The sequence below is a fragment of the Alosa sapidissima genome, chromosome 23, assembly GCF_018492685.1.
Source record: "Alosa sapidissima isolate fAloSap1 chromosome 23, fAloSap1.pri, whole genome shotgun sequence".
NCBI lineage: Eukaryota > Metazoa > Chordata > Actinopteri > Clupeiformes > Clupeidae > Alosa > Alosa sapidissima.
This window is the reverse complement of record NC_055979.1, coordinates 20,056,307-20,080,937: the sequence shown is the minus strand read 5'-3', so window position 1 is coordinate 20,080,937 and position 24,631 is coordinate 20,056,307. Positions and strand designations below refer to the sequence as shown.

At 46.9% G+C, this 24,631-nt stretch overlaps 71 non-coding genes across 71 annotated transcripts; all 71 read right to left on the bottom strand.

Annotated features, from left to right (window-relative positions):
• Positions 1-154: 154 nt before the first annotated feature.
• trnaa-ugc lies at positions 155-226 on the bottom strand. The gene has a single exon. It is a non-coding gene; the product is annotated as a tRNA-Ala (tRNA).
• Positions 227-438: 212 nt separating this feature from the next.
• On the bottom strand, positions 439-510 carry trnaa-ugc. The gene has a single exon. It is a non-coding gene; the product is annotated as a tRNA-Ala (tRNA).
• An 85-nt stretch (positions 511-595) lies between these two features.
• On the bottom strand, positions 596-667 carry trnaa-ugc. Its single transcript has one exon. It is a non-coding gene; the product is annotated as a tRNA-Ala (tRNA).
• Positions 668-895: 228 nt separating this feature from the next.
• trnaa-cgc lies at positions 896-967 on the bottom strand. The gene has a single exon. It is a non-coding gene; the product is annotated as a tRNA-Ala (tRNA).
• A 216-nt stretch (positions 968-1,183) lies between these two features.
• On the bottom strand, positions 1,184-1,255 carry trnaa-ugc. Its single transcript has one exon. It is a non-coding gene; the product is annotated as a tRNA-Ala (tRNA).
• A 233-nt stretch (positions 1,256-1,488) lies between these two features.
• trnaa-cgc lies at positions 1,489-1,560 on the bottom strand. The gene has a single exon. It is a non-coding gene; the product is annotated as a tRNA-Ala (tRNA).
• Positions 1,561-1,789: 229 nt separating this feature from the next.
• trnaa-ugc lies at positions 1,790-1,861 on the bottom strand. The gene has a single exon. It is a non-coding gene; the product is annotated as a tRNA-Ala (tRNA).
• Positions 1,862-1,946: 85 nt separating this feature from the next.
• On the bottom strand, positions 1,947-2,018 carry trnaa-ugc. The gene has a single exon. It is a non-coding gene; the product is annotated as a tRNA-Ala (tRNA).
• Positions 2,019-2,246: 228 nt separating this feature from the next.
• trnaa-ggc lies at positions 2,247-2,318 on the bottom strand. The gene has a single exon. It is a non-coding gene; the product is annotated as a tRNA-Ala (tRNA).
• Positions 2,319-2,547: 229 nt separating this feature from the next.
• trnaa-ugc lies at positions 2,548-2,619 on the bottom strand. The gene has a single exon. It is a non-coding gene; the product is annotated as a tRNA-Ala (tRNA).
• Positions 2,620-2,847: 228 nt separating this feature from the next.
• On the bottom strand, positions 2,848-2,919 carry trnaa-cgc. The gene has a single exon. It is a non-coding gene; the product is annotated as a tRNA-Ala (tRNA).
• A 216-nt stretch (positions 2,920-3,135) lies between these two features.
• trnaa-ugc lies at positions 3,136-3,207 on the bottom strand. The gene has a single exon. It is a non-coding gene; the product is annotated as a tRNA-Ala (tRNA).
• An 85-nt stretch (positions 3,208-3,292) lies between these two features.
• On the bottom strand, positions 3,293-3,364 carry trnaa-ugc. Its single transcript has one exon. It is a non-coding gene; the product is annotated as a tRNA-Ala (tRNA).
• Positions 3,365-3,592: 228 nt separating this feature from the next.
• On the bottom strand, positions 3,593-3,664 carry trnaa-cgc. Its single transcript has one exon. It is a non-coding gene; the product is annotated as a tRNA-Ala (tRNA).
• A 216-nt stretch (positions 3,665-3,880) lies between these two features.
• trnaa-ugc lies at positions 3,881-3,952 on the bottom strand. The gene has a single exon. It is a non-coding gene; the product is annotated as a tRNA-Ala (tRNA).
• Positions 3,953-4,164: 212 nt separating this feature from the next.
• Positions 4,165-4,236, bottom strand: trnaa-cgc. The gene has a single exon. It is a non-coding gene; the product is annotated as a tRNA-Ala (tRNA).
• Positions 4,237-4,465: 229 nt separating this feature from the next.
• trnaa-ugc lies at positions 4,466-4,537 on the bottom strand. Its single transcript has one exon. It is a non-coding gene; the product is annotated as a tRNA-Ala (tRNA).
• A 228-nt stretch (positions 4,538-4,765) lies between these two features.
• trnaa-cgc lies at positions 4,766-4,837 on the bottom strand. The gene has a single exon. It is a non-coding gene; the product is annotated as a tRNA-Ala (tRNA).
• Positions 4,838-5,053: 216 nt separating this feature from the next.
• On the bottom strand, positions 5,054-5,125 carry trnaa-ugc. Its single transcript has one exon. It is a non-coding gene; the product is annotated as a tRNA-Ala (tRNA).
• Positions 5,126-5,337: 212 nt separating this feature from the next.
• Positions 5,338-5,409, bottom strand: trnaa-ugc. Its single transcript has one exon. It is a non-coding gene; the product is annotated as a tRNA-Ala (tRNA).
• An 85-nt stretch (positions 5,410-5,494) lies between these two features.
• On the bottom strand, positions 5,495-5,566 carry trnaa-ugc. Its single transcript has one exon. It is a non-coding gene; the product is annotated as a tRNA-Ala (tRNA).
• A 228-nt stretch (positions 5,567-5,794) lies between these two features.
• On the bottom strand, positions 5,795-5,866 carry trnaa-cgc. Its single transcript has one exon. It is a non-coding gene; the product is annotated as a tRNA-Ala (tRNA).
• A 216-nt stretch (positions 5,867-6,082) lies between these two features.
• trnaa-ugc lies at positions 6,083-6,154 on the bottom strand. The gene has a single exon. It is a non-coding gene; the product is annotated as a tRNA-Ala (tRNA).
• A 212-nt stretch (positions 6,155-6,366) lies between these two features.
• trnaa-ugc lies at positions 6,367-6,438 on the bottom strand. The gene has a single exon. It is a non-coding gene; the product is annotated as a tRNA-Ala (tRNA).
• Positions 6,439-6,667: 229 nt separating this feature from the next.
• On the bottom strand, positions 6,668-6,739 carry trnaa-ugc. Its single transcript has one exon. It is a non-coding gene; the product is annotated as a tRNA-Ala (tRNA).
• Positions 6,740-6,824: 85 nt separating this feature from the next.
• Positions 6,825-6,896, bottom strand: trnaa-ugc. The gene has a single exon. It is a non-coding gene; the product is annotated as a tRNA-Ala (tRNA).
• A 228-nt stretch (positions 6,897-7,124) lies between these two features.
• Positions 7,125-7,196, bottom strand: trnaa-cgc. The gene has a single exon. It is a non-coding gene; the product is annotated as a tRNA-Ala (tRNA).
• A 216-nt stretch (positions 7,197-7,412) lies between these two features.
• trnaa-ugc lies at positions 7,413-7,484 on the bottom strand. Its single transcript has one exon. It is a non-coding gene; the product is annotated as a tRNA-Ala (tRNA).
• Positions 7,485-7,713: 229 nt separating this feature from the next.
• Positions 7,714-7,785, bottom strand: trnaa-ugc. Its single transcript has one exon. It is a non-coding gene; the product is annotated as a tRNA-Ala (tRNA).
• Positions 7,786-8,013: 228 nt separating this feature from the next.
• Positions 8,014-8,085, bottom strand: trnaa-cgc. The gene has a single exon. It is a non-coding gene; the product is annotated as a tRNA-Ala (tRNA).
• Positions 8,086-8,301: 216 nt separating this feature from the next.
• trnaa-ugc lies at positions 8,302-8,373 on the bottom strand. Its single transcript has one exon. It is a non-coding gene; the product is annotated as a tRNA-Ala (tRNA).
• Positions 8,374-8,585: 212 nt separating this feature from the next.
• On the bottom strand, positions 8,586-8,657 carry trnaa-ugc. Its single transcript has one exon. It is a non-coding gene; the product is annotated as a tRNA-Ala (tRNA).
• An 85-nt stretch (positions 8,658-8,742) lies between these two features.
• Positions 8,743-8,814, bottom strand: trnaa-ugc. Its single transcript has one exon. It is a non-coding gene; the product is annotated as a tRNA-Ala (tRNA).
• A 228-nt stretch (positions 8,815-9,042) lies between these two features.
• trnaa-cgc lies at positions 9,043-9,114 on the bottom strand. Its single transcript has one exon. It is a non-coding gene; the product is annotated as a tRNA-Ala (tRNA).
• Positions 9,115-9,330: 216 nt separating this feature from the next.
• trnaa-ugc lies at positions 9,331-9,402 on the bottom strand. The gene has a single exon. It is a non-coding gene; the product is annotated as a tRNA-Ala (tRNA).
• Positions 9,403-9,614: 212 nt separating this feature from the next.
• Positions 9,615-9,686, bottom strand: trnaa-ugc. Its single transcript has one exon. It is a non-coding gene; the product is annotated as a tRNA-Ala (tRNA).
• Positions 9,687-9,771: 85 nt separating this feature from the next.
• trnaa-ugc lies at positions 9,772-9,843 on the bottom strand. Its single transcript has one exon. It is a non-coding gene; the product is annotated as a tRNA-Ala (tRNA).
• A 228-nt stretch (positions 9,844-10,071) lies between these two features.
• Positions 10,072-10,143, bottom strand: trnaa-cgc. The gene has a single exon. It is a non-coding gene; the product is annotated as a tRNA-Ala (tRNA).
• A 216-nt stretch (positions 10,144-10,359) lies between these two features.
• Positions 10,360-10,431, bottom strand: trnaa-ugc. The gene has a single exon. It is a non-coding gene; the product is annotated as a tRNA-Ala (tRNA).
• Positions 10,432-10,643: 212 nt separating this feature from the next.
• Positions 10,644-10,715, bottom strand: trnaa-ugc. The gene has a single exon. It is a non-coding gene; the product is annotated as a tRNA-Ala (tRNA).
• A 229-nt stretch (positions 10,716-10,944) lies between these two features.
• Positions 10,945-11,016, bottom strand: trnaa-ugc. The gene has a single exon. It is a non-coding gene; the product is annotated as a tRNA-Ala (tRNA).
• Positions 11,017-11,244: 228 nt separating this feature from the next.
• trnaa-cgc lies at positions 11,245-11,316 on the bottom strand. The gene has a single exon. It is a non-coding gene; the product is annotated as a tRNA-Ala (tRNA).
• A 216-nt stretch (positions 11,317-11,532) lies between these two features.
• Positions 11,533-11,604, bottom strand: trnaa-ugc. The gene has a single exon. It is a non-coding gene; the product is annotated as a tRNA-Ala (tRNA).
• A 229-nt stretch (positions 11,605-11,833) lies between these two features.
• trnaa-cgc lies at positions 11,834-11,905 on the bottom strand. Its single transcript has one exon. It is a non-coding gene; the product is annotated as a tRNA-Ala (tRNA).
• A 229-nt stretch (positions 11,906-12,134) lies between these two features.
• trnaa-ugc lies at positions 12,135-12,206 on the bottom strand. Its single transcript has one exon. It is a non-coding gene; the product is annotated as a tRNA-Ala (tRNA).
• Positions 12,207-12,434: 228 nt separating this feature from the next.
• trnaa-cgc lies at positions 12,435-12,506 on the bottom strand. Its single transcript has one exon. It is a non-coding gene; the product is annotated as a tRNA-Ala (tRNA).
• Positions 12,507-12,722: 216 nt separating this feature from the next.
• trnaa-ugc lies at positions 12,723-12,794 on the bottom strand. Its single transcript has one exon. It is a non-coding gene; the product is annotated as a tRNA-Ala (tRNA).
• A 212-nt stretch (positions 12,795-13,006) lies between these two features.
• On the bottom strand, positions 13,007-13,078 carry trnaa-ugc. Its single transcript has one exon. It is a non-coding gene; the product is annotated as a tRNA-Ala (tRNA).
• Positions 13,079-13,163: 85 nt separating this feature from the next.
• On the bottom strand, positions 13,164-13,235 carry trnaa-ugc. The gene has a single exon. It is a non-coding gene; the product is annotated as a tRNA-Ala (tRNA).
• A 228-nt stretch (positions 13,236-13,463) lies between these two features.
• Positions 13,464-13,535, bottom strand: trnaa-cgc. The gene has a single exon. It is a non-coding gene; the product is annotated as a tRNA-Ala (tRNA).
• A 216-nt stretch (positions 13,536-13,751) lies between these two features.
• On the bottom strand, positions 13,752-13,823 carry trnaa-ugc. The gene has a single exon. It is a non-coding gene; the product is annotated as a tRNA-Ala (tRNA).
• A 229-nt stretch (positions 13,824-14,052) lies between these two features.
• trnaa-cgc lies at positions 14,053-14,124 on the bottom strand. The gene has a single exon. It is a non-coding gene; the product is annotated as a tRNA-Ala (tRNA).
• Positions 14,125-14,353: 229 nt separating this feature from the next.
• Positions 14,354-14,425, bottom strand: trnaa-ugc. Its single transcript has one exon. It is a non-coding gene; the product is annotated as a tRNA-Ala (tRNA).
• A 228-nt stretch (positions 14,426-14,653) lies between these two features.
• Positions 14,654-14,725, bottom strand: trnaa-cgc. Its single transcript has one exon. It is a non-coding gene; the product is annotated as a tRNA-Ala (tRNA).
• Positions 14,726-14,941: 216 nt separating this feature from the next.
• trnaa-ugc lies at positions 14,942-15,013 on the bottom strand. The gene has a single exon. It is a non-coding gene; the product is annotated as a tRNA-Ala (tRNA).
• Positions 15,014-15,225: 212 nt separating this feature from the next.
• trnaa-ugc lies at positions 15,226-15,297 on the bottom strand. Its single transcript has one exon. It is a non-coding gene; the product is annotated as a tRNA-Ala (tRNA).
• Positions 15,298-15,382: 85 nt separating this feature from the next.
• Positions 15,383-15,454, bottom strand: trnat-ugu. The gene has a single exon. It is a non-coding gene; the product is annotated as a tRNA-Thr (tRNA).
• A 228-nt stretch (positions 15,455-15,682) lies between these two features.
• On the bottom strand, positions 15,683-15,754 carry trnaa-cgc. Its single transcript has one exon. It is a non-coding gene; the product is annotated as a tRNA-Ala (tRNA).
• Positions 15,755-15,983: 229 nt separating this feature from the next.
• Positions 15,984-16,055, bottom strand: trnaa-ugc. Its single transcript has one exon. It is a non-coding gene; the product is annotated as a tRNA-Ala (tRNA).
• A 228-nt stretch (positions 16,056-16,283) lies between these two features.
• trnaa-cgc lies at positions 16,284-16,355 on the bottom strand. The gene has a single exon. It is a non-coding gene; the product is annotated as a tRNA-Ala (tRNA).
• A 216-nt stretch (positions 16,356-16,571) lies between these two features.
• On the bottom strand, positions 16,572-16,643 carry trnaa-ugc. The gene has a single exon. It is a non-coding gene; the product is annotated as a tRNA-Ala (tRNA).
• Positions 16,644-16,855: 212 nt separating this feature from the next.
• On the bottom strand, positions 16,856-16,927 carry trnaa-ugc. The gene has a single exon. It is a non-coding gene; the product is annotated as a tRNA-Ala (tRNA).
• An 85-nt stretch (positions 16,928-17,012) lies between these two features.
• On the bottom strand, positions 17,013-17,084 carry trnat-ugu. The gene has a single exon. It is a non-coding gene; the product is annotated as a tRNA-Thr (tRNA).
• A 228-nt stretch (positions 17,085-17,312) lies between these two features.
• On the bottom strand, positions 17,313-17,384 carry trnaa-cgc. Its single transcript has one exon. It is a non-coding gene; the product is annotated as a tRNA-Ala (tRNA).
• A 216-nt stretch (positions 17,385-17,600) lies between these two features.
• On the bottom strand, positions 17,601-17,672 carry trnaa-ugc. Its single transcript has one exon. It is a non-coding gene; the product is annotated as a tRNA-Ala (tRNA).
• Positions 17,673-17,901: 229 nt separating this feature from the next.
• On the bottom strand, positions 17,902-17,973 carry trnaa-cgc. Its single transcript has one exon. It is a non-coding gene; the product is annotated as a tRNA-Ala (tRNA).
• A 229-nt stretch (positions 17,974-18,202) lies between these two features.
• Positions 18,203-18,274, bottom strand: trnaa-ugc. The gene has a single exon. It is a non-coding gene; the product is annotated as a tRNA-Ala (tRNA).
• Positions 18,275-18,502: 228 nt separating this feature from the next.
• On the bottom strand, positions 18,503-18,574 carry trnaa-cgc. The gene has a single exon. It is a non-coding gene; the product is annotated as a tRNA-Ala (tRNA).
• A 216-nt stretch (positions 18,575-18,790) lies between these two features.
• Positions 18,791-18,862, bottom strand: trnaa-ugc. The gene has a single exon. It is a non-coding gene; the product is annotated as a tRNA-Ala (tRNA).
• An 85-nt stretch (positions 18,863-18,947) lies between these two features.
• Positions 18,948-19,019, bottom strand: trnaa-ugc. Its single transcript has one exon. It is a non-coding gene; the product is annotated as a tRNA-Ala (tRNA).
• A 228-nt stretch (positions 19,020-19,247) lies between these two features.
• trnaa-cgc lies at positions 19,248-19,319 on the bottom strand. The gene has a single exon. It is a non-coding gene; the product is annotated as a tRNA-Ala (tRNA).
• Between the last annotated feature and the right edge of the window lie 5,312 nt (positions 19,320-24,631).

The window sequence follows — 24,631 nt, the reverse complement described above, 5'->3', positions numbered from 1 at the left end:
GGATTTGTTCATAATTGCGGAGGTCCACAGAGGGATCAACCGGGCCAAAGTCAACAACAACTACAAGTCTGATCCTCTGTCACTGCTCCTTTCCTCTCCACAAACTTTCTCGAGGCTTGCGACAATCCCTAAAGTCCCTTTAATGCTGCATAAATGGAGATGCCGGGGATTGAACCCGGGACCTCATACATGCAAAGCATGCGCTCTACCACTGAGCTACATCCCCTTCAGTGCTTGTCAAAACCAAAGCACTTCCCAGTCTAGACATTGTGCCACGCAACACCTTTAGGCTTCTATCGTAATTGTGGAAGTCCACGGAGGAGCCAACAAAATACAAGCTTTTTCCTCTGCCGGTGCTAAACTCCACTCCACAGGCTGTTTCATTTGTGTAACTCTGTACCACGGCTTGTGACGGTACCTACTTTAGGGATGTATCAGTGGAGATGCCGGGGATTGAACCCGGGACCTCATACATGCAAAGCATGCGCTCTACCACTGAGCTACATCCCCTTCAGTGCTTGTCAAAACCAAAGCACTTCCCAGTCTAGACATTGTGCCACCTCATTGTGCCAGACCTCATTTAGGGATGCATAAGTGGAGATGCCGGGGATTGAACCCGGGGCCTCATACATGCAAAGCATGCGCTCTACCACTGAGCTACATCCCCTTCTTTTGTTGACGAAAGATAGCATTTCTCGGCCCAGACGTTTTGCAACGCAACATCTTTAGGATTCTATCGTAATTGTGGAAGTCCACAGAGGAGCCAACAAAATACAAGCCTTGTCCTCTGCCGGTGCTAAACTCCACTCCACAGGCTGTTTCATTTATGTAACTCTGTACAAACTCTGGACCACGGCTTGTGACGGTACCCAGACCTACTTTAGGGATGTATAAGTGGAGATGCCGGGGATTGAACCCGGGACCTCATACATGCGAAGCATGCGCTCTACCACTGAGCTACATCCCCTTCATCCACTTTCAAAAGACGACACTTACAATTCGAGACGTTGTGCCACGCTAGCACTTGAGGGATTTGTTCATAATTGCGGAGGTCCACAGAGGGATCAACCGGGCCAAAGTCAACAACAACTACAAGTCTGATCCTCTGTCACTGCTCCTTTCCTCTCCACAAACTTTCTCGAGGCTTGCGACAATCCCTAAAGTCCCTTTAATGCTGCATAAATGGAGATGCCGGGGATTGAACCCGGGACCTCATACATGCAAAGCATGCGCTCTACCACTGAGCTACATCCCCTTCAGTGCTTGTCAAAACCAAAGCACTTCCCAGTCTAGACATTGTGCCACGCAACACCTTTAGGCTTCTATCGTAATTGTGGAAGTCCACGGAGGAGCCAACAAAAGCTTTTTCCTCTGCCGGTGCTAAACTCCACTCCACAGGCTGTTTCATTTGTGTAACGCTGTACAAACTCTGGACCACGGCTTGTGACGGTACCCAGACCTACTTTAGGTACTACGACCTACTCTAAGTGGAGATGCCGGGGATTGAACCCGGGACCTCATACATGCGAAGCATGCGCTCTACCACTGAGCTACATCCCCTTCAGTACTTGTTAACACCAAAGCACTTCCCAGCCTAGACATTGTGCCATGCAACACCTTTAGGCTTCTGTCGTAATTGTGTAAGTCCACAGAGGAGCCAACAAAATACAAGCCTTGTCCTCTGATGGTGCTAATCTCCTTTCCACAGGCTGTTTCATTTGTACAATTCCGTACAAACTCTGAAACACGGCTTGTGACTGTACCCAGACATCATTTAGGGATGCATAAGTGGAGATGCCGGGGATTGAACCCGGGACCTCATACATGCAAAGCATGCGCTCTACCACTGAGCTACATCCCCTTCAGTGCTTGTCAAAACCAAAGCACTTCCCAGTCTAGACATTGTGCCACCTCATTGTGCCAGACCTCATTTAGGGATGCATAAGTGGAGATGCCGGGGATTGAACCTGGGGCCTCATACATGCAAAGCATGCGCTCTACCACTGAGCTACATCCCCTTCATTTGTTGACGAAAGATAGCATTTCTCGGCCCAGACGTTTTGCAACGCAACATCTTTAGGATTCTATCGTAATTGTGTAAGTCCACAGAGGAGCCAACAAAATACAAGCCTTGTCCTCTGCCGGTGCTAAACTCCACTCCACAGGCTGTTTCATTTGTGTAACTCTGTACAAACTCTGGACCACGGCTTGTGACGGTACCCAGACCTACTTTAGGGATGTATAAGTGGAGATGCCGGGGATTGAACCCGGGACCTCATACATGCCAAGCATGCTCTCTACCACTGAGCTACATCCCCTTCAGTACTTGTTAACACCAAAGCACTTCCCAGCCTAGACATTGTGCCATGCAACACCTTTAGGCTTCTGTCGTAATTGTGTAAGTCCACAGAGGAGCCAACAAAATACAAGCCTTGTCCTCTGATGGTGCTAATCTCCTTTCCACAGGCTGTTTCATTTGTACAATTCCGTACAAACTCTGAAACACGGCTTGTGACTGTACCCAGACATCATTTAGGGATGCATAAGTGGAGATGCCGGGGATTGAACCCGGGACCTCATACATGCAAAGCATGCGCTCTACCACTGAGCTACATCCCCTTCATTTGTTGACGAAAGATAGCACTTCTCGGCCCAGACGTTTTGCAACGCAACATCTTTAGGATTCTATCGTAATTGTGGAAGTCCACAGAGGAGCCAACAAAATACAAGCCTTGTCCTCTGCCGGTGCTAAACTCCACTCCACAGGCTGTTTCATTTGTGTAACTCTGTACAAACTCTGGACCACGGCTTGTGACGGTACCCAGACCTACTTTAGGGATGTATAAGTGGAGATGCCGGGGATTGAACCCGGGACCTCATACATGCGAAGCATGCGCTCTACCACTGAGCTACATCCCCTTCATCCACTTTCAAAAGACGACACTTACAATTCGGGACGTTGTGCCACGCTAGCACTTGAGGGATTTGTTCATAATTGCGGAGATCCACAGAGGAATCAACCGGGCCAAAGTCAACAACAACTACAAGTCTGATCCTCTGTCACTGCTCCTTTCCTCTCCACAAACTTTCTCGAGGCTTGCGACAATCCCTAAAGTCCCTTTAATGCTGCATAAATGGAGATGCCGGGGATTGAACCCGGGACCTCATACATGCAAAGCATGCGCTCTACCACTGAGCTACATCCCCTTCAGTGCTTGTCAAAACCAAAGCACTTCCCAGTCTAGACATTGTGCCACCTCATTGTGCCAGACCTCATTTAGGGATGCATAAGTGGAGATGCCGGGGATTGAACCCGGGGCCTCATACATGCAAAGCATGCGCTCTACCACTGAGCTACATCCCCTTCATTTGTTGACGAAAGATAGCATTTCTCGGCCCAGACGTTTTGCAACGCAACATCTTTAGGATTCTATCGTAATTGTGTAAGTCCACAGAGGAGCCAACAAAATACAAGCCTTGTCCTCTGCCGGTGCTAAACTCCACTCCACAGGCTGTTTCATTTGTGTAACTCTGTACAAACTCTGGACCACGGCTTGTGACGGTACCCAGACCTACTTTAGGGATGTATAAGTGGAGATGCCGGGGATTGAACCCGGGACCTCATACATGCGAAGCATGCGCTCTACCACTGAGCTACATCCCCTTCATCCACTTTCAAAAGACGACACTTACAATTCGAGACGTTGTGCCACGCTAGCACTTGAGGGATTTGTTCATAATTGCGGAGGTCCACAGAGGGATCAACCGGGCCAAAGTCAACAACAACTACAAGTCTGATCCTCTGTCACTGCTCCTTTCCTCTCCACAAACTTTCTCGAGGCTTGCGACAATCCCTAAAGTCCCTTTAATGCTGCATAAATGGAGATGCCGGGGATTGAACCCGGGACCTCATACATGCAAAGCATGCGCTCTACCACTGAGCTACATCCCCTTCAGTGCTTGTCAAAACCAAAGCACTTCCCAGTCTAGACATTGTGCCACGCAACACCTTTAGGCTTCTATCGTAATTGTGGAAGTCCACGGAGGAGCCAACAGAATACAAGCTTTTTCCTCTGCCGGTGCTAAACTCCACTCCACAGGCTGTTTCATTTGTGTAACTCTGTACCACGGCTTGTGACGGTACCTACTTTAGGGATGTATAAGTGGAGATGCCGGGGATTGAACCCGGGACCTCATACATGCGAAGCATGCGCTCTACCACTGAGCTACATCCCCTTCAGTACTTGTTAACACCAAAGCACTTCCCAGCCTAGACATTGTGCCATGCAACACCTTTAGGCTTCTGTCGTAATTGTGTAAGTCCACAGAGGAGCCAACAAAATACAAGCCTTGTCCTCTGATGGTGCTAATCTCCTTTCCACAGGCTGTTTCATTTGTACAATTCCGTACAAACTCTGAAACACGGCTTGTGACTGTACCCAGACATCATTTAGGGATGCATAAGTGGAGATGCCGGGGATTGAACCCGGGACCTCATACATGCAAAGCATGCGCTCTACCACTGAGCTACATCCCCTTCATTTGTTGACGAAAGATAGCACTTCTCGGCCCAGACGTTTTGCAACGCAACATCTTTAGGATTCTATCGTAATTGTGGAAGTCCACAGAGGAGCCAACAAAATACAAGCCTTGTCCTCTGCCGGTGCTAAACTCCACTCCACAGGCTGTTTCATTTGTGTAACTCTGTACAAACTCTGGACCACGGCTTGTGACGGTACCCAGACCTACTTTAGGGATGTATAAGTGGAGATGCCGGGGATTGAACCCGGGACCTCATACATGCGAAGCATGCGCTCTACCACTGAGCTACATCCCCTTCATCCACTTTCAAAAGACGACACTTACAATTCGAGACGTTGTGCCACGCTAGCACTTGAGGGATTTGTTCATAATTGCGGAGGTCCACAGAGGGATCAACCGGGCCAAAGTCAACAACAACTACAAGTCTGATCCTCTGTCACTGCTCCTTTCCTCTCCACAAACTTTCTCGAGGCTTGCGACAATCCCTAAAGTCCCTTTAATGCTGCATAAATGGAGATGCCGGGGATTGAACCCGGGACCTCATACATGCAAAGCATGCGCTCTACCACTGAGCTACATCCCCTTCAGTGCTTGTCAAAACCAAAGCACTTCCCAGTCTAGACATTGTGCCACGCAACACCTTTAGGCTTCTATCGTAATTGTGGAAGTCCACGGAGGAGCCAACAAAATACAAGCTTTTTCCTCTGCCGGTGCTAAACTCCACTCCACAGGCTGTTTCATTTGTGTAACTCTGTACCACGGCTTGTGACGGTACCTACTTTAGGGATGTATAAGTGGAGATGCCGGGGATTGAACCCGGGACCTCATACATGCAAAGCATGCGCTCTACCACTGAGCTACATCCCCTTCAGTGCTTGTCAAAACCAAAGCACTTCCCAGTCTAGACATTGTGCCACCTCATTGTGCCAGACCTCATTTAGGGATGCATAAGTGGAGATGCCGGGGATTGAACCCGGGGCCTCATACATGCAAAGCATGCGCTCTACCACTGAGCTACATCCCCTTCTTTTGTTGACGAAAGATAGCATTTCTCGGCCCAGACGTTTTGCAACGCAACATCTTTAGGATTCTATCGTAATTGTGGAAGTCCACAGAGGAGCCAACAAAATACAAGCCTTGTCCTCTGCCGGTGCTAAACTCCACTCCACAGGCTGTTTCATTTATGTAACTCTGTACAAACTCTGGACCACGGCTTGTGACGGTACCCAGACCTACTTTAGGGATGTATAAGTGGAGATGCCGGGGATTGAACCCGGGACCTCATACATGCGAAGCATGCGCTCTACCACTGAGCTACATCCCCTTCATCCACTTTCAAAAGACGACACTTACAATTCGAGACGTTGTGCCACGCTAGCACTTGAGGGATTTGTTCATAATTGCGGAGGTCCACAGAGGGATCAACCGGGCCAAAGTCAACAACAACTACAAGTCTGATCCTCTGTCACTGCTCCTTTCCTCTCCACAAACTTTCTCGAGGCTTGCGACAATCCCTAAAGTCCCTTTAATGCTGCATAAATGGAGATGCCGGGGATTGAACCCGGGACCTCATACATGCAAAGCATGCGCTCTACCACTGAGCTACATCCCCTTCAGTGCTTGTCAAAACCAAAGCACTTCCCAGTCTAGACATTGTGCCACGCAACACCTTTAGGCTTCTATCGTAATTGTGGAAGTCCACGGAGGAGCCAACAAAATACAAGCTTTTTCCTCTGCCGGTGCTAAACTCCACTCCACAGGCTGTTTCATTTGTGTAACTCTGTACCACGGCTTGTGACGGTACCTACTTTAGGGATGTATAAGTGGAGATGCTGGGGATTGAACCCGGGACCTCATACATGCAAAGCATGCGCTCTACCACTGAGCTAGATCCCCTTCAGTACTTGTTAACACCAAAGCACTTCCCAGCCTAGACATTGTGCCATGCAACACCTTTAGGCTTCTGTCGTAATTGTGTAAGTCCACAGAGGAGCCAACAAAATACAAGCCTTGTCCTCTGATGGTGCTAATCTCCTTTCCACAGGCTGTTTCATTTGTACAATTCCGTACAAACTCTGAAACACGGCTTGTGACTGTACCCAGACATCATTTAGGGATGTATAAGTGGAGATGCCGGGGATTGAACCCGGGACCTCATACATGCAAAGCATGCGCTCTACCACTGAGCTACATCCCCTTCAGTGCTTGTCAAAACCAAAGCACTTCCCAGTCTAGACATTGTGCCACCTCATTGTGCCAGACCTCATTTAGGGATGCATAAGTGGAGATGCCGGGGATTGAACCCGGGGCCTCATACATGCAAAGCATGCGCTCTACCACTGAGCTACATCCCCTTCTTTTGTTGACGAAAGATAGCATTTCTCGGCCCAGACGTTTTGCAACGCAACATCTTTAGGATTCTATCGTAATTGTGGAAGTCCACAGAGGAGCCAACAAAATACAAGCCTTGTCCTCTGCCGGTGCTAAACTCCACTCCACAGGCTGTTTCATTTATGTAACTCTGTACAAACTCTGGACCACGGCTTGTGACGGTACCCAGACCTACTTTAGGGATGTATAAGTGGAGATGCCGGGGATTGAACCCGGGACCTCATACATGCGAAGCATGCGCTCTACCACTGAGCTACATCCCCTCCATCCACTTTCAAAAGACGACACTTACAATTCGAGACGTTGTGCCACGCTAGCACTTGAGGGATTTGTTCATAATTGCGGAGGTCCACAGAGGGATCAACCGGGCCAAAGTCAACAACAACTACAAGTCTGATCCTCTGTCACTGCTCCTTTCCTCTCCACAAACTTTCTCGAGGCTTGCGACAATCCCTAAAGTCCCTTTAATGCTGCATAAATGGAGATGCCGGGGATTGAACCCGGGACCTCATACATGCAAAGCATGCGCTCTACCACTGAGCTAGATCCCCTTCAGTACTTGTTAACACCAAAGCACTTCCCAGCCTAGACATTGTGCCATGCAACACCTTTAGGCTTCTGTCGTAATTGTGTAAGTCCACAGAGGAGCCAACAAAATACAAGCCTTGTCCTCTGATGGTGCTAATCTCCTTTCCACAGGCTGTTTCATTTGTACAATTCCGTACAAACTCTGAAACACGGCTTGTGACTGTACCCAGACATCATTTAGGGATGCATAAGTGGAGATGCCGGGGATTGAACCCGGGACCTCATACATGCAAAGCATGCGCTCTACCACTGAGCTACATCCCCTTCATTTGTTGACGAAAGATAGCACTTCTCGGCCCAGACGTTTTGCAACGCAACATCTTTAGGATTCTATCGTAATTGTGGAAGTCCACAGAGGAGCCAACAAAATACAAGCCTTGTCCTCTGCCGGTGCTAAACTCCACTCCACAGGCTGTTTCATTTGTGTAACTCTGTACAAACTCTGGACCACGGCTTGTGACGGTACCCAGACCTACTTTAGGGATGTATAAGTGGAGATGCCGGGGATTGAACCCGGGACCTCATACATGCGAAGCATGCGCTCTACCACTGAGCTACATCCCCTTCATAAACTTTCAAAAGACGACACTTACAATTCGAGACGTTGTGCCACGCTAGCACTTGAGGGATTTGTTCATAATTGCGGAGGTCCACAGAGGGATCAACCGGGCCAAAGTCAACAACAACTACAAGTCTGATCCTCTGTCACTGCTCCTTTCCTCTCCACAAACTTTCTCGAGGCTTGCGACAATCCCTAAAGTCCCTTTAATGCTGCATAAATGGAGATGCCGGGGATTGAACCCGGGACCTCATACATGCAAAGCATGCGCTCTACCACTGAGCTACATCCCCTTCAGTGCTTGTCAAAACCAAAGCACTTCCCAGTCTAGACATTGTGCCACGCAACACCTTTAGGCTTCTATAGTAATTGTGGAAGTCCACGGAGGAGCCAACAAAATACAAGCTTTTTCCTCTGCCGGTGCTAAACTCCACTCCACAGGCTGTTTCATTTGTGTAACTCTGTACCACGGCTTGTGACGGTACCTACTTTAGGGATGTATAAGTGGAGATGCCGGGGATTGAACCCGGGACCTCATACATGCAAAGCATGCGCTCTACCACTGAGCTACATCCCCTTCAGTGCTTGTCAAAACCAAAGCACTTCCCAGTCTAGACATTGTGCCACCTCATTGTGCCAGACCTCATTTAGGGATGCATAAGTGGAGATGCCGGGGATTGAACCCGGGGCCTCATACATGCAAAGCATGCGCTCTACCACTGAGCTACATCCCCTTCTTTTGTTGACGAAAGATAGCATTTCTCGGCCCAGACGTTTTGCAACGCAACATCTTTAGGATTCTATCGTAATTGTGGAAGTCCACAGAGGAGCCAACAAAATACAAGCCTTGTCCTCTGCCGGTGCTAAACTCCACTCCACAGGCTGTTTCATTTGTGTAACTCTGTACAAACTCTGGACCACGGCTTGTGACGGTACCCAGACCTACTTTAGGGATGTATAAGTGGAGATGCCGGGGATTGAACCCGGGACCTCATACATGCGAAGCATGCGCTCTACCACTGAGCTACATCCCCTTCATCCACTTTCAAAAGACGACACTTACAATTCGAGACGTTGTGCCACGCTAGCACTTGAGGGATTTGTTCATAATTGCGGAGGTCCACAGAGGGATCAACCGGGCCAAAGTCAACAACAACTACAAGTCTGATCCTCTGTCACTGCTCCTTTCCTCTCCACAAACTTTCTCGAGGCTTGCGACAATCCCTAAAGTCCCTTTAATGCTGCATAAATGGAGATGCCGGGGATTGAACCCGGGACCTCATACATGCAAAGCATGCGCTCTACCACTGAGCTACATCCCCTTCAGTGCTTGTCAAAACCAAAGCACTTCCCAGTCTAGACATTGTGCCACGCAACACCTTTAGGCTTCTATCGTAATTGTGGAAGTCCACGGAGGAGCCAACAAAATACAAGCTTTTTCCTCTGCCGGTGCTAAACTCCACTCCACAGGCTGTTTCATTTGTGTAACTCTGTACCACGGCTTGTGACGGTACCTACTTTAGGGATGTATAAGTGGAGATGCCGGGGATTGAACCCGGGACCTCATACATGCAAAGCATGCGCTCTACCACTGAGCTACATCCCCTTCAGTGCTTGTCAAAACCAAAGCACTTCCCAGTCTAGACATTGTGCCACCTCATTGTGCCAGACCTCATTTAGGGATGCATAAGTGGAGATGCCGGGGATTGAACCCGGGGCCTCATACATGCAAAGCATGCGCTCTACCACTGAGCTACATCCCCTTCTTTTGTTGACGAAAGATAGCATTTCTCGGCCCAGACGTTTTGCAACGCAACATCTTTAGGATTCTATCGTAATTGTGGAAGTCCACAGAGGAGCCAACAAAATACAAGCCTTGTCCTCTGCCGGTGCTAAACTCCACTCCACAGGCTGTTTCATTTATGTAACTCTGTACAAACTCTGGACCACGGCTTGTGACGGTACCCAGACCTACTTTAGGGATGTATAAGTGGAGATGCCGGGGATTGAACCCGGGACCTCATACATGCGAAGCATGCGCTCTACCACTGAGCTACATCCCCTTCATCCACTTTCAAAAGACGACACTTACAATTCGAGACGTTGTGCCACGCTAGCACTTGAGGGATTTGTTCATAATTGCGGAGGTCCACAGAGGGATCAACCGGGCCAAAGTCAACAACAACTACAAGTCTGATCCTCTGTCACTGCTCCTTTCCTCTCCACAAACTTTCTCGAGGCTTGCGACAATCCCTAAAGTCCCTTTAATGCTGCATAAATGGAGATGCCGGGGATTGAACCCGGGACCTCATACATGCAAAGCATGCGCTCTACCACTGAGCTACATCCCCTTCAGTGCTTGTCAAAACCAAAGCACTTCCCAGTCTAGACATTGTGCCACGCAACACCTTTAGGCTTCTATCGTAATTGTGGAAGTCCACGGAGGAGCCAACAAAATACAAGCTTTTTCCTCTGCCGGTGCTAAACTCCACTCCACAGGCTGTTTCATTTGTGTAACTCTGTACCACGGCTTGTGACGGTACCTACTTTAGGGATGTATAAGTGGAGATGCTGGGGATTGAACCCGGGACCTCATACATGCAAAGCATGCGCTCTACCACTGAGCTAGATCCCCTTGAGTACTTGTTAACACCAAAGCACTTCCCAGCCTAGACATTGTGCCATGCAACACCTTTAGGCTTCTGTCGTAATTGTGTAAGTCCACAGAGGAGCCAACAAAATACAAGCCTTGTCCTCTGATGGTGCTAATCTCCTTTCCACAGGCTGTTTCATTTGTACAATTCCGTACAAACTCTGAAACACAGCTTGTGACTGTACCCAGACATCATTTAGGGATGTATAAGTGGAGATGCCGGGGATTGAACCCGGGACCTCATACATGCAAAGCATACGCTCTACCACTGAGCTACATCCCCTTCATTTGTTGGCGTAAGATAGCACTTCTCGGCCCAGACGTTTTGCAACGCAACATCTTTAGGATTCTATCGTAATTGTGGAAGTCCACAGAGGAGCCAACAAAATACAAGCCTTGTCCTCTGCCGGTGCTAAACTCCACTCCACAGGCTGTTTCATTTGTGTAACTCTGTACAAACTCTGGACCACGGCTTGTGACGGTACCCAGACCTACTTTAGGGATGTATAAGTGGAGATGCCGGGGATTGAACCCGGGACCTCATACATGCGAAGCATGCGCTCTACCACTGAGCTACATCCCCTTCATCCACTTTCAAAAGACGACACTTACAATTCGAGACGTTGTGCCACGCTAGCACTTGAGGGATTTGTTCATAATTGCGGAGGTCCACAGAGGAATCAACCGGGCCAAAGTCAACAACAACTACAAGCCTGATCCTCTGTCACTGCTCCTTTCCTCTCCACAAACTTTCTCGAGGCTTGCGACAATCCCTAAAGTCCCTTTAATGCTGCATAAATGGAGATGCCGGGGATTGAACCCGGGACCTCATACATGCAAAGCATGCGCTCTACCACTGAGCTACATCCCCTTCAGTGCTTGTCAAAACCAAAGCACTTCCCAGTCTAGACATTGTGCCACGCAACACCTTTAGGCTTCTATCGTAATTGTGGAAGTCCACGGAGGAGCCAACAGAATACAAGCTTTTTCCTCTGCCGGTGCTAAACTCCACTCCACAGGCTGTTTCATTTGTGTAACGCTGTACAAACTCTGGACCACGGCTTGTGACGGTACCCAGACCTACTTTAGGGATGTATAAGTGGAGATGCCGGGGATTGAACCTGGGACCTCATACATGCGAAGCATGCGCTCTACCACTGAGCTACATCCCCTTCAGTACTTGTTAACACCAAAGCACTTCCCAGCCTAGACATTGTGCCATGCAACACCTTTAGGCTTCTGTCGTAATTGTGTAAGTCCACAGAGGAGCCAACAAAATACAAGCCTTGTCCTCTGATGGTGCTAATCTCCTTTCCACAGGCTGTTTCATTTGTACAATTCCGTACAAACTCTGAAACACGGCTTGTGACTGTACCCAGACATCATTTAGGGATGCATAAGTGGAGATGCCGGGGATTGAACCCGGGACCTCATACATGCAAAGCATGCGCTCTACCACTGAGCTACATCCCCTTCATTTGTTGACGAAAGATAGCACTTCTCGGCCCAGACGTTTTGCAACGCAACATCTTTAGGATTCTATCGTAATTGTGGAAGTCCACAGAGGAGCCAACAAAATACAAGCCTTGTCCTCTGCCGGTGCTAAACTCCACTCCACAGGCTGTTTCATTTGTGTAACTCTGTACAAACTCTGGACCACGGCTTGTGACGGTACCCAGACCTACTTTAGGGATGTATAAGTGGAGATGCCGGGGATTGAACCCGGGACCTCATACATGCGAAGCATGCGCTCTACCACTGAGCTACATCCCCTTCATCCACTTTCAAAAGACGACACTTACAATTCGAGACGTTGTGCCACGCTAGCACTTGAGGGATTTGTTCATAATTGCGGAGGTCCACAGAGGGATCAACCGGGCCAAAGTCAACAACAACTACAAGTCTGATCCTCTGTCACTGCTCCTTTCCTCTCCACAAACTTTCTCGAGGCTTGCGACAATCCCTAAAGTCCCTTTAATGCTGCATAAATGGAGATGCCGGGGATTGAACCCGGGACCTCATACATGCAAAGCATGCGCTCTACCACTGAGCTACATCCCCTTCAGTGCTTGTCAAAACCAAAGCACTTCCCAGTCTAGACATTGTGCCACGCAACACCTTTAGGCTTCTATAGTAATTGTGGAAGTCCACGGAGGAGCCAACAAAATACAAGCTTTTTCCTCTGCCGGTGCTAAACTCCACTCCACAGGCTGTTTCATTTGTGTAACTCTGTACCACGGCTTGTGACGGTACCTACTTTAGGGATGTATAAGTGGAGATGCCGGGGATTGAACCCGGGACCTCATACATGCAAAGCATGCGCTCTACCACTGAGCTACATCCCCTTCAGTGCTTGTCAAAACCAAAGCACTTCCCAGTCTAGACATTGTGCCACCTCATTGTGCCAGACCTCATTTAGGGATGCATAAGTGGAGATGCCGGGGATTGAACCCGGGGCCTCATACATGCAAAGCATGCGCTCTACCACTGAGCTACATCCCCTTCTTTTGTTGACGAAAGATAGCATTTCTCGGCCCAGACGTTTTGCAACGCAACATCTTTAGGATTCTATCGTAATTGTGGAAGTCCACAGAGGAGCCAACAAAATACAAGCCTTGTCCTCTGCCGGTGCTAAACTCCACTCCACAGGCTGTTTCATTTGTGTAACTCTGTACAAACTCTGGACCACGGCTTGTGACGGTACCCAGACCTACTTTAGGGATGTATAAGTGGAGACGCCGGGGATTGAACCCGGGACCTCATACATGCGAAGCATGCGCTCTACCACTGAGCTACATCCCCTTCATCCACTTTCAAAAGACGACACTTACAATTCGAGACGTTGTGCCACGCTAGCACTTGAGGGATTTGTTCATAATTGCGGAGGTCCACAGAGGGATCAACCGGGCCAAAGTCAACAACAACTACAAGTCTGATCCTCTGTCACTGCTCCTTTCCTCTCCACAAACTTTCTCGAGGCTTGCGACAATCCCTAAAGTCCCTTTAATGCTGCATAAATGGAGATGCCGGGGATTGAACCCGGGACCTCATACATGCAAAGCATGCGCTCTACCACTGAGCTACATCCCCTTCAGTGCTTGTCAAAACCAAAGCACTTCCCAGTCTAGACATTGTGCCACGCAACACCTTTAGGCTTCTATCGTAATTGTGGAAGTCCACGGAGGAGCCAACAGAATACAAGCTTTTTCCTCTGCCGGTGCTAAACTCCACTCCACAGGCTGTTTCATTTGTGTAACGCTGTACAAACTCTGGACCACGGCTTGTGACGGTACCCAGACCTACTTTAGGGATGTATAAGTGGAGATGCCGGGGATTGAACCTGGGACCTCATACATGCGAAGCATGCGCTCTACCACTGAGCTACATCCCCTTCAGTACTTGTTAACACCAAAGCACTTCCCAGCCTAGACATTGTGCCACGCAACACCTTTAGGCTTCTGTCGTAATTGTGTAAGTCCACAGAGGAGCCAACAAAATACAAGCCTTGTCCTCTGATGGTGCTAATCTCCTTTCCACAGGCTGTTTCATTTGTACAATTCCGTACAAACTCTGAAACACGGCTTGTGACTGTACCCAGACATCATTTAGGGATGCATAAGTGGAGATGCCGGGGATTGAACCCGGGACCTCATACATGCAAAGCATGCGCTCTACCACTGAGCTACATCCCCTTCATTTGTTGACTAAAGATAGCACTTCTCGGCCCAGACGTTTTGCAACGCAACATCTTTAGGATTCTATCGTAATTGTGGAAGTCCACAGAGGAGCCAACAAAATACAAGCCTTGTCCTCTGCCGGTGCTAAACTCCACTCCACAGGCTGTTTCATTTGTGTAACTCTGTACAAACTCTGGACCACGGCTTGTGATGGTACCCAGACCTACTTTAGGGATGTATAAGTGGAGATGCCGGGGATTGAACCCGGGACCTCCTACATGCGAAGCATGCGCTCTACCACTGAGCTACATCCCCTTCATCCACTTTCAAAAGACGACACTTACAATTCGAGACGTTGTGCCACGCTAGCACTTGAGAGATTTGTTCATAATTGCGGAGGTCCACAGAGGGATCAACCGGGCCAAAGTCAACAACAACTACAAGTCTGATCCTCTGTCACTGCTCCTTTCCTCTCCACAAACTTTCTCGAGGCTTGCGACAATCCCTAAAGTCCCTTTAATGCTGCATAAATGGAGATGCCGGGGATTGAACCCGGGACCTCATACATGCAAAGCATGCGCTCTACCACTGAGCTACATCACCTTCAGTGCTTGTCAAAACCAAAGCACTTCCCAGTCTAGACATTGTGCCACGCAACACCTTTAGGCTTCTATAGTAATTGTGGAAGTCCACGGAGGAGCCAACAAAATACAAGCTTTTTCCTCTGCCGGTGCTAAACTCCACTCCACAGGCTGTTTCATTTGTGTAACTCTGTACCACGGCTTGTGACGGTACCTACTTTAGGGATGTATAAGTGGAGATGCCGGGGATTGAACCCGGGACCTCATACATGCAAAGTATGCGCTCTACCACTGAGCTACATCCCCTTCAGTGCTTGTCAAAACCAAAGCACTTCCCAGTCTAGACATTGTGCCACCTCATTGTGCCAGACCTCATTTAGGGATGCATAAGTGGAGATGCCGGGGATTGAACCCGGGGCCTCATACATACAAAGCATGCGCTCTACCACTGAGCTACATCCCCTTCTTTTGTTGACGAAAGATAGCATTTCTCGGCCCAGACGTTTTGCAACGCAACATCTTTAGGATTCTATCGTAATTGTGGAAGTCCACGGAGGAGCCAACAGAATACAAGCTTTTTCCTCTGCCGGTGCTAAACTCCACTCCACAGGCTGTTTCATTTGTGTAACGCTGTACAAACTCTGGACCACGGCTTGTGACGGTACCCAGACCTACTTTAGGGATGTATAAGTGGAGATGCCGGGGATTGAACCTGGGACCTCATACATGCGAAGCATGCGCTCTACCACTGAGCTACATCCCCTTCAGTACTTGTTAACACCAAAGCACTTCCCAGCCTAGACATTGTGCCACGCAACACCTTTAGGCTTCTGTCGTAATTGTGTAAGTCCACAGAGGAGCCAACAAAATACAAGCCTTGTCCTCTGATGGTGCTAATCTCCTTTCCACAGGCTGTTTCATTTGTACAATTCCGTACAAACTCTGAAACACGGCTTGTGACTGTACCCAGACATCATTTAGGGATGCATAAGTGGAGATGCCGGGGATTGAACCCGGGACCTCATACATGCAAAGCATGCGCTCTACCACTGAGCTACATCCCCTTCATTTGTTGACTAAAGATAGCACTTCTCGGCCCAGACGTTTTGCAACGCAACATCTTTAGGATTCTATCGTAATTGTGGAAGTCCACAGAGGAGCCAACAAAATACAAGCCTTGTCCTCTGCCGGTGCTAAACTCCACTCCACAGGCTGTTTCATTTGTGTAACTCTGTACAAACTCTGGACCACGGCTTGTGATGGTACCCAGACCTACTTTAGGGATGTATAAGTGGAGATGCCGGGGATTGAACCCGGGACCTCATACATGCGAAGCATGCGCTCTACCACTGAGCTACATCCCCTTCATCCACTTTCAAAAGACGACACTTACAATTCGAGACGTTGTGCCACGCTAGCACTTGAGAGATTTGTTCATAATTGCGGAGGTCCACAGAGGGATCAACCGGGCCAAAGTCAACAACAACTACAAGTCTGATCCTCTGTCACTGCTCCTTTCCTCTCCACAAACTTTCTCGAGGCTTGCGACAATCCCTAAAGTCCCTTTAATGCTGCATAAATGGAGATGCCGGGGATTGAACCCGGGACCTCATACATGCAAAGCATGCGCTCTACCACTGAGCTACATCACCTTCAGTGCTTGTCAAAACCAAAGCACTTCCCAGTCTAGACATTGTGCCACGCAACACCTTTAGGCTTCTATAGTAATTGTGGAAGTCCACGGAGGAGCCAACAAAATACAAGCTTTTTCCTCTGCCGGTGCTAAACTCCACTCCACAGGCTGTTTCATTTGTGTAACTCTGTACCACGGCTTGTGACGGTACCTACTTTAGGGATGTATAAGTGGAGATGCCGGGGATTGAACCCGGGACCTCATACATGCAAAGTATGCGCTCTACCACTGAGCTACATCCCCTTCAGTGCTTGTCAAAACCAAAGCACTTCCCAGTCTAGACATTGTGCCACCTCATTGTGCCAGACCTCATTTAGGGATGCATAAGTGGAGATGCCGGGGATTGAACCCGGGGCCTCATACATACAAAGCATGCGCTCTACCACTGAGCTACATCCCCTTCTTTTGTTGACGAAAGATAGCATTTCTCGGCCCAGACGTTTTGCAACGCAACATCTTTAGGATTCTATCGTAATTGTGGAAGTCCACAGAGGAGCCAACAAAATACAAGCCTTGTCCTCTGCCGGTGCTAAACTCCACTCCACAGGCTGTTTCATTTGTGTAACTCTGTACAAACTCTGGACCACGGCTTGTGACGGTACCCAGACCTACTTTAGGGATGTATAAGTGGAGATGCCGGGGATTGAACCCGGGACCTCATACATGCGAAGCATGCGCTCTACCACTGAGCTACATCCCCTTCATCCACTTTCAAAAGACGACACTTACAATTCGAGACGTTGTGCCACGCTAGCACTTGAGGGATTTGTTCATAATTGCGGAGGTCCACAGAGGGATCAACCGGGCCAAAGTCAACAACAACTACAAGTGTGATCCTCTGTCACTGCTCCTTTCCTCTCCACAAACTTTCTCGAGGCTTGCGACAATCCCTAAAGTCCCTTTAATGCTGCATAAATGGAGATGCCGGGGATTGAACCCGGGACCTCATACATGCAAAGCATGCGCTCTACCACTGAGCTACATCCCCTTCAGTGCTTGTCAAAACCAAAGCACTTCCCAGTCTAGACATTGTGCCACGCAACACCTTTAGGCTTCTATCGTAATTGTGGAAGTCCACGGAGGAGCCAACAAAATACAAGCTTTTTCCTCTGCCGGTGCTAAACTCCACTCCACAGGCTGTTTCATTTGTGTAACTCTATACAAACTCTGGACCACGGCTTGTGACGGTACCCAGACCTACTTTAGGGATGTATAAGTGGAAATGCCGGGGATTGAACCCGGGACCTCATACATGCGAAGCATGCGCTCTACCACTGAGCTAGATCCCCTTCAGTACTTGTTAACACCAAAGCACTTCCCAGCCTAGACATTGTGCCATGCAACACCTTTAGGCTTCTGTCGTAATTGTGTAAGTCCACAGAGGAGCCAACAAAATACAAGCCTTGTCCTCTGATGGTGCTAATCTCCTTTCCACAGGCTGTTTCATTTGTACAATTCCGTACAAACTCTGAAACACGGCTTGTGACTGTACCCAGACATCATTTAGGGATGCATAAGTGGAGATGCCGGGGATTGAACCCGGGACCTCATACATGCAAAGCATGCGCTCTACCACTGAGCTACATCCCCTTAATTTGTTGACGAAAGATAGCACTTCTCGGCCCAGACGTTTTGCAACGCAACATCTTTAGGATTCTATCGTAATTGTGGAAGTCCACAGAGGAGCCAACAAAATACAAGCCTTGTCCTCTGCCGGTGCTAAACTCCACTCCACAGGCTGTTTCATTTGTGTAACTCTGTACAAACTCTGGACCACGGCTTGTGACGGTACCCAGACCTACTTTAGGGATGTATAAGTGGAGATGCCGGGGATTGAACCCGGGACCTCATACATGCGAAGCATGCGCTCTACCACTGAGCTACATCCCCTTCATCCACTTTCAAAAGACGACACTTACAATTCGAGACGTTATGCCACGCTAGCACTTGAGGGATTTGTTCATAATTGCGGAGGTCCACAGAGGAATCAACCGGGCCAAAGTCAACAACAACTACAAGCCTGATCCTCTGTCACTGCTCCTTTCCTCTCCACAAACTTTCTCGAGGCTTGCGACAATCCCTAAAGTCCCTTTAATGCTGCATAAATGGAGATGCCGGGGATTGAACCCGGGACCTCATACATGCAAAGCATGCGCTCTACCACTGAGCTACATCCCCTTCAGTGCTTGTCAAAACCAAAGCACTTCCCAGTCTAGACATTGTGCCACCTCATTGTGCCAGACCTCATTTAGGGATGCATAAGTGGAGATGCCGGGGATTGAACCCGGGGCCTCATACATGCAAAGCATGCGCTCTACCACTGAGCTACATCCCCTTCATTTGTTGACGAAAGATAGCATTTCTCGGCCCAGACGTTTTGCAACGCAACATCTTTAGGATTCTATCGTAATTGTGGAAGTCCACAGAGGAGCCAACAAAATACAAGCCTTGTCCTCTGCCGGTGCTAAACTCCACTCCACAGGCTGTTTCATTTGTGTAACTCTGTACAAACTCTGGACCACGGCTTGTGACGGTACCCAGACCTACTTTAGGGATGTATAAGTGGAGATGCCGGGGATTGAACCCGGGACCTCATACATGCGAAGCATGCGCTCTACCACTGAGCTACATCCCCTTCATCCACTTTCAAAAGACGACACTTACAATTCGAGACGTTGTGCCACGCTAGCACTTGAGGGATTTGTTCATAATTGCGGAGGTCCACAGAGGAATCAACCGGGCCAAAGTCAACAACAACTACAAGCCTGACACTGACACTGCTCCTTCCCTCTCCACAAACTTTCTCGAGGCTTGCGACAATCTCTAAAGTCCCTTTAGTGCTGCATAAATGGAAATGCCGGGGATTGAACATTTCACAGCCTAAACGTTGTGCCACACAACACCTTTAGGCTTCTATCGTAATTCTGGTAGTCCATGGAGGAGCCAACAAAATACAAGCCTTGTTCTCTGATGGTTCTAATCTCCACTCCATAGGCTGTTTCATTTGTGTAATTCCTTGCAAATTATACTTTTAACTAAACTAAACTTTATATGATTACAATTATGGTTATAATGTATTAATCCCTAATCAATGCCATGTAATACAATGATGTGTAAAAGGAGAAAAAAACAGATTCAATTAATACCATTAGATATTATTGTACAACCCCAAAACAGAAAAAGTTGGGATGTTGTGTAAAATGCAAATAAAAACAGATTGTCACAATATACAAGTCTCATAAACCCATATTTAGCAGCAAAAAGGACAAAGACAACATATCAAATGTTGAAAATGAAACTTTGGACTATTTCATGGAAAGGATATGTTAATTTTGAATTTGATGCCAGCAACATGTTTCAAAAAAAGTTGGGACAGGAGCATGTTTACCACTGTACTGCTTCACTTCTTCATTTAACACAATTCTGTAAATGTTTAGGAACTGAGGAGACCATTTGTTACAGTTTTGAGAATGAAATGTTGTCCCATTACTCCCCAATATTAGCCTGGGTGTTCCCATGCTGCCTTGCGCGCGATTTGATTCACGCTGCTAAGGCAGCCTGGAGACCAGGGGGTCAAGAGCGTGCAGATTAGCTTCGGCATGTTAGCATACGCCATTTTCAAATACGGCGCTGCATGGAGCATTTGGAACCAGCTCCATGCACGAAAATCCGTGTTGGGCACGAGCTCTCATGCGCGTACATGTTGGGGGGCGGGTACCTATCCGGCGGCTACAGCCAAACGTTATTCAGTGCGTATTTCTTGAGGATCCTATGAGAAGACGTGCATATTATTGTTGTTTATCCATCCAAGAAAATTGTATTGATCTTGTTTCATTGTTGTTTGTCCCGAACAAACATAGCCTAAACATGATTAAAAACAATAAATTACACAACAGCGGCATAAAGACCTTGTCTCGTTACACCATGGGTCTCCAACACGTTGCTCTCAACCTATAGCCGCCCCCTTAGTTTGGAGCTTGCCAGAGGCTGAAGCACTAGGCTACTACATTTAAACACAATTATTGGCGCGAGGCATTCCAGCCTACGAATTTAATAAAAAGTAAACCATGCATAATTAAAAAAAAAAAACTCAATTTAGGCTACTTCGCTATGCAATAAGGTTTCCATTAGAGCACAGCGCACGTTCAATGAATGAAGGAAAGGCCTTGTCTCGCAATAAACAGCTGGAAATCCCAACACTTTTTCAACTACACGAAACTTTACAGTAATCATCAAATACCCTCTAGATTTAAATGCCCATCAGTCTCAACATTTAACTATATAATAAAAGTCAAAAAGTAAATTAAATCCTATACCAAAACCGAAAATCGTCTGCGTTTGATAGCCTGGAATGCCGCTCCAAACAAAACGCATGTTTCACAATAACGTACAATGTAAGAAATAAAGGTCTGCCTCGAATAAGCCTACCTCAAATAAATACCTGTGCTTTGCAGCCTAAGTAAATAGCAGACCCTGGACATAATTTAGGATTTACGGAATGTATGCAATCATACGATGTTGGACGCCTGGCGATGGCCGTCTACTGTGCCTCTGACACCGCTGCCTCATTTGGATGGGAACTCCACAGGTGAGCGCGAAGATTGGATGTCGTGGATGCGTAAGTAAACGTTTTTTTGCTGAGTCAACAGACAACATTCTCTTTAACCGTTACTTTACCATCTGCGGTGTACAACTCAAAGTAAAGACACCACATTTTAGATGAGTTGGGGACGTAATTGTCCGCTCAGGCTGACCGTTCTGTGCGTTATCTTCAATAATATTGAATATCTTCAATATTATATTCAAAACAGGGTGGCTATTGAGGGCTCTGGCTCCAGTCATTATTGTGGCTACTGGCTATTATTGGCTTGATTTGGTCATGGGCCAACACTAGAATATGTTTAGAGCACCCGCTATGAGATGGCAAACAATAAAATAAAAAACAAACTAATCATAGACTGTAAAAATGCGCTACATTTGGCACTAAAAAACGAATAGTTTATTTATAGTTCGACTACGGATATTTCACGTAATGTTCGAATGCATATTTGCAGCAGGACAGCAGGCAGACCGCTCTTAGTTAGAGCCGCTGTGTTATCCAATGAAATTAAGTTGCGCTTCAGGGCGGCTCCACTCGGACTCCATGCGCGTTCCTGAGCAACTTTTTCTTCTTCTTGTTATGAGGCAAGGACTTTATGTGCATTATCGCCACCCTCTTACTGGAGGACGACTCTCTTTTTACAGAATATCCAATAAAAATCGACGTTGGTCCATGCATCATTTCCAGCTTTGTAACTTGGCGCATGGTCAGAGCCGACTGGCGCTGGATCCGAACCCCAGTGTTCAAGATGGCGCTGACTATGAATTGGCCGGATTTACTAGCCTAGCCTCCACCATTTATTTGTATGGAGGGCGGGACTTAGTCACTCTCTCCAGTTATATATAATACCTCCATGCTGGAGACCATGGAGCAAATTTTCGCCTGAGATAGGGAACCAATCACAGAACAGGTGGGAAAGCAAGACGATGATGAGCTATGCACAGACGCATTTGGTAGACATCCGTGGCACCTAATAAACGGATCTGGGCATTTTTTTCAAATACGAGAAAATGAACGTTTGGTTCCCAGACCACGTCTCATTGAGAAGTGGTGGCGCTAGCCAGGCTACCCCGATATAGGATTTGAGTTGCTCAACAGTATGGGGTATTCTTAGTCATGCTTTTCATTCCATTGTGCACATAATTTGAGAAATCTGGACTGCAGACAGGCCATCTTAGCCCCTGGACTCTATGGAGAAATACTATTTAAATATGTGCAGAATTCATTTTGGCATTGTTTTCCTGAAATGTTCAAGGTCGTCCCTGGAAAAGACATTACCTGGATGGCAGTGTATGTTGCTCAAAACCTGTATACATTATTCAGAATTCATTGTGCTTTGCCAAATGTGCAAGATGCTCATGCTGTTGGCACTAATGCTCCTCCACACCATCATAGAGGTTGGGTTTCGAACTGAGCACTAAAACAAGTTGGATAGGTTGAATACTTGGATAGGCCCTCTCCTCTTTAGCCCAGATGAGTCAATGATTTCCAAAAAGAATGGAAAACTTTGATTGGTCTAACCATAGGACCTTTTTCCATGTTACCTCAGTCCATTCTAAACAAGCTCAGGCTCAAATAAGAGGGTGGCATTTTCTGTATCATGTCTCAATACAATTTTAGCTGTTACAATTTTGGCTGCAGTTTTTGAATTGAGTATCAAACTGGGCACATAGACAATGGTTATCAGAGGTTTTCCTGAGCCCATACAATGACAGGTCTGGAAACAGGTCTGGTGTTGATGCAGTGCCATCTGAGGTCCAAAAGATCATGGACATCCAATTTTTTTTTTTAGCTCTTTCCCTTGTTTGCAAAGATTTCTCTGGATTCTCTGAATGTTTTAATAATATTATGTCCTGTAGATGATGAACTCCCTAAATATGTCACAATTTCATGTGAAGAAGCATTAAGATGACATTGTTTCACCATTGTTGCTCACAGGTTTACACAGAGCGATGGATACCCCTACATCTTTACTTCTAAGAGACCCTGCCTTCTGGGATGCTCTTTTTCATACCCAATCGTATTGCCAGTTACCCTAATTAGTTGTGAAACATTCTTCCTTTTGTTTTCTTTATCATTACACAACTTTTCCAGCATTTTGTTACCCCTTCCCAATTTTTTTTGAAACATGTTGCTGGTATCAAATTCAAAATGAACATATATTTTCCATGAAATTTGTCATTTTCAATATTTGATATGTTGTCTGTCCTTTTTGCAACCAAATATGAGTTTAAGAGATTTGCAGATTATTACATTTTGTTTTTATTCACATTTTACACAACTTACCAACTTTTTCTGTTTTGGGGTTGTAGTATAGAAAATAAAATGTTCACAACATGGGTATGAGCTTTTACAGCAGAATCTCTTGGCACAAACCTATGTTAAGGTGGGGGCACTGGTATGGGTGAGATTCCCATTAACATCTTGAAATATGTTTAAAGTGCACACTCCTCTTGCAATCATTAATCCACATATAGTAGTGCCTACTAAAACCCCTTGGATCTTCAGTCTTCATCGCAAAGAAAGCATCTCTTGTGCATCTCCACCCTGGCATGCAGACTACATTTTTGAAACATTACACAAGATTTGTACTGCAGTTAACCAACTTTTTTGCTGGTATTTGTAAAAAGCTTTTCAATCTATAGTTTTAGTTTTCATTTATCTTCAATGTGCTCTTTTCTTTTCCTATTTCCATTTGTATTGTTGCCTATAATCCTTTTTTCATTTCGTTGTTTAACCTTCTGTTAGCTTTGGTTTCTCAGTTTGTTCTTGCGGTGTCTTGTCTGTTAGTCACATTTTGCTGTTTACTTTTCTTCATGTCAAAATTAGCTGATCCAAATCCACTTGCAGTGACCAACTGCAGAGACTGGGTTAGCAACTCACCCCTGGAGTACCTTCGATTGAAGTGCCAGTAATAAGACCCTCTACTCCTAGTTCCTCAGTCAATATACTGCCCCTAATGCTTCACGTGAAGCATTTTGAGCTATATTGCATGTATGAAAAGGGGCTGTACAATTACAGTTTATTATTAATATTATACAATTATAGCAGCAGGTGTAATACAAAGAATTCCACACAAAATTGCATACTTGATTTGAATTCTTTAATCAATTTGGAAGGTAATACAAAAAAGAAAAAAAAAAAAAAACATCTGTGAATTTTATTTACTATTTCTCTATTGGATCTAAATATACATTTTCACCCCATCCTTGCCCTCCAAAATCCAGAAGTATGGGGGATACCAACAAATTGATACATTATTATCCTAATCGTCTCTCCCCTCCCCCTGGTAACCCCACACCCACCCCTCCTCTGATGTCCAGTCAGGAGACAAATACTAAGAACAC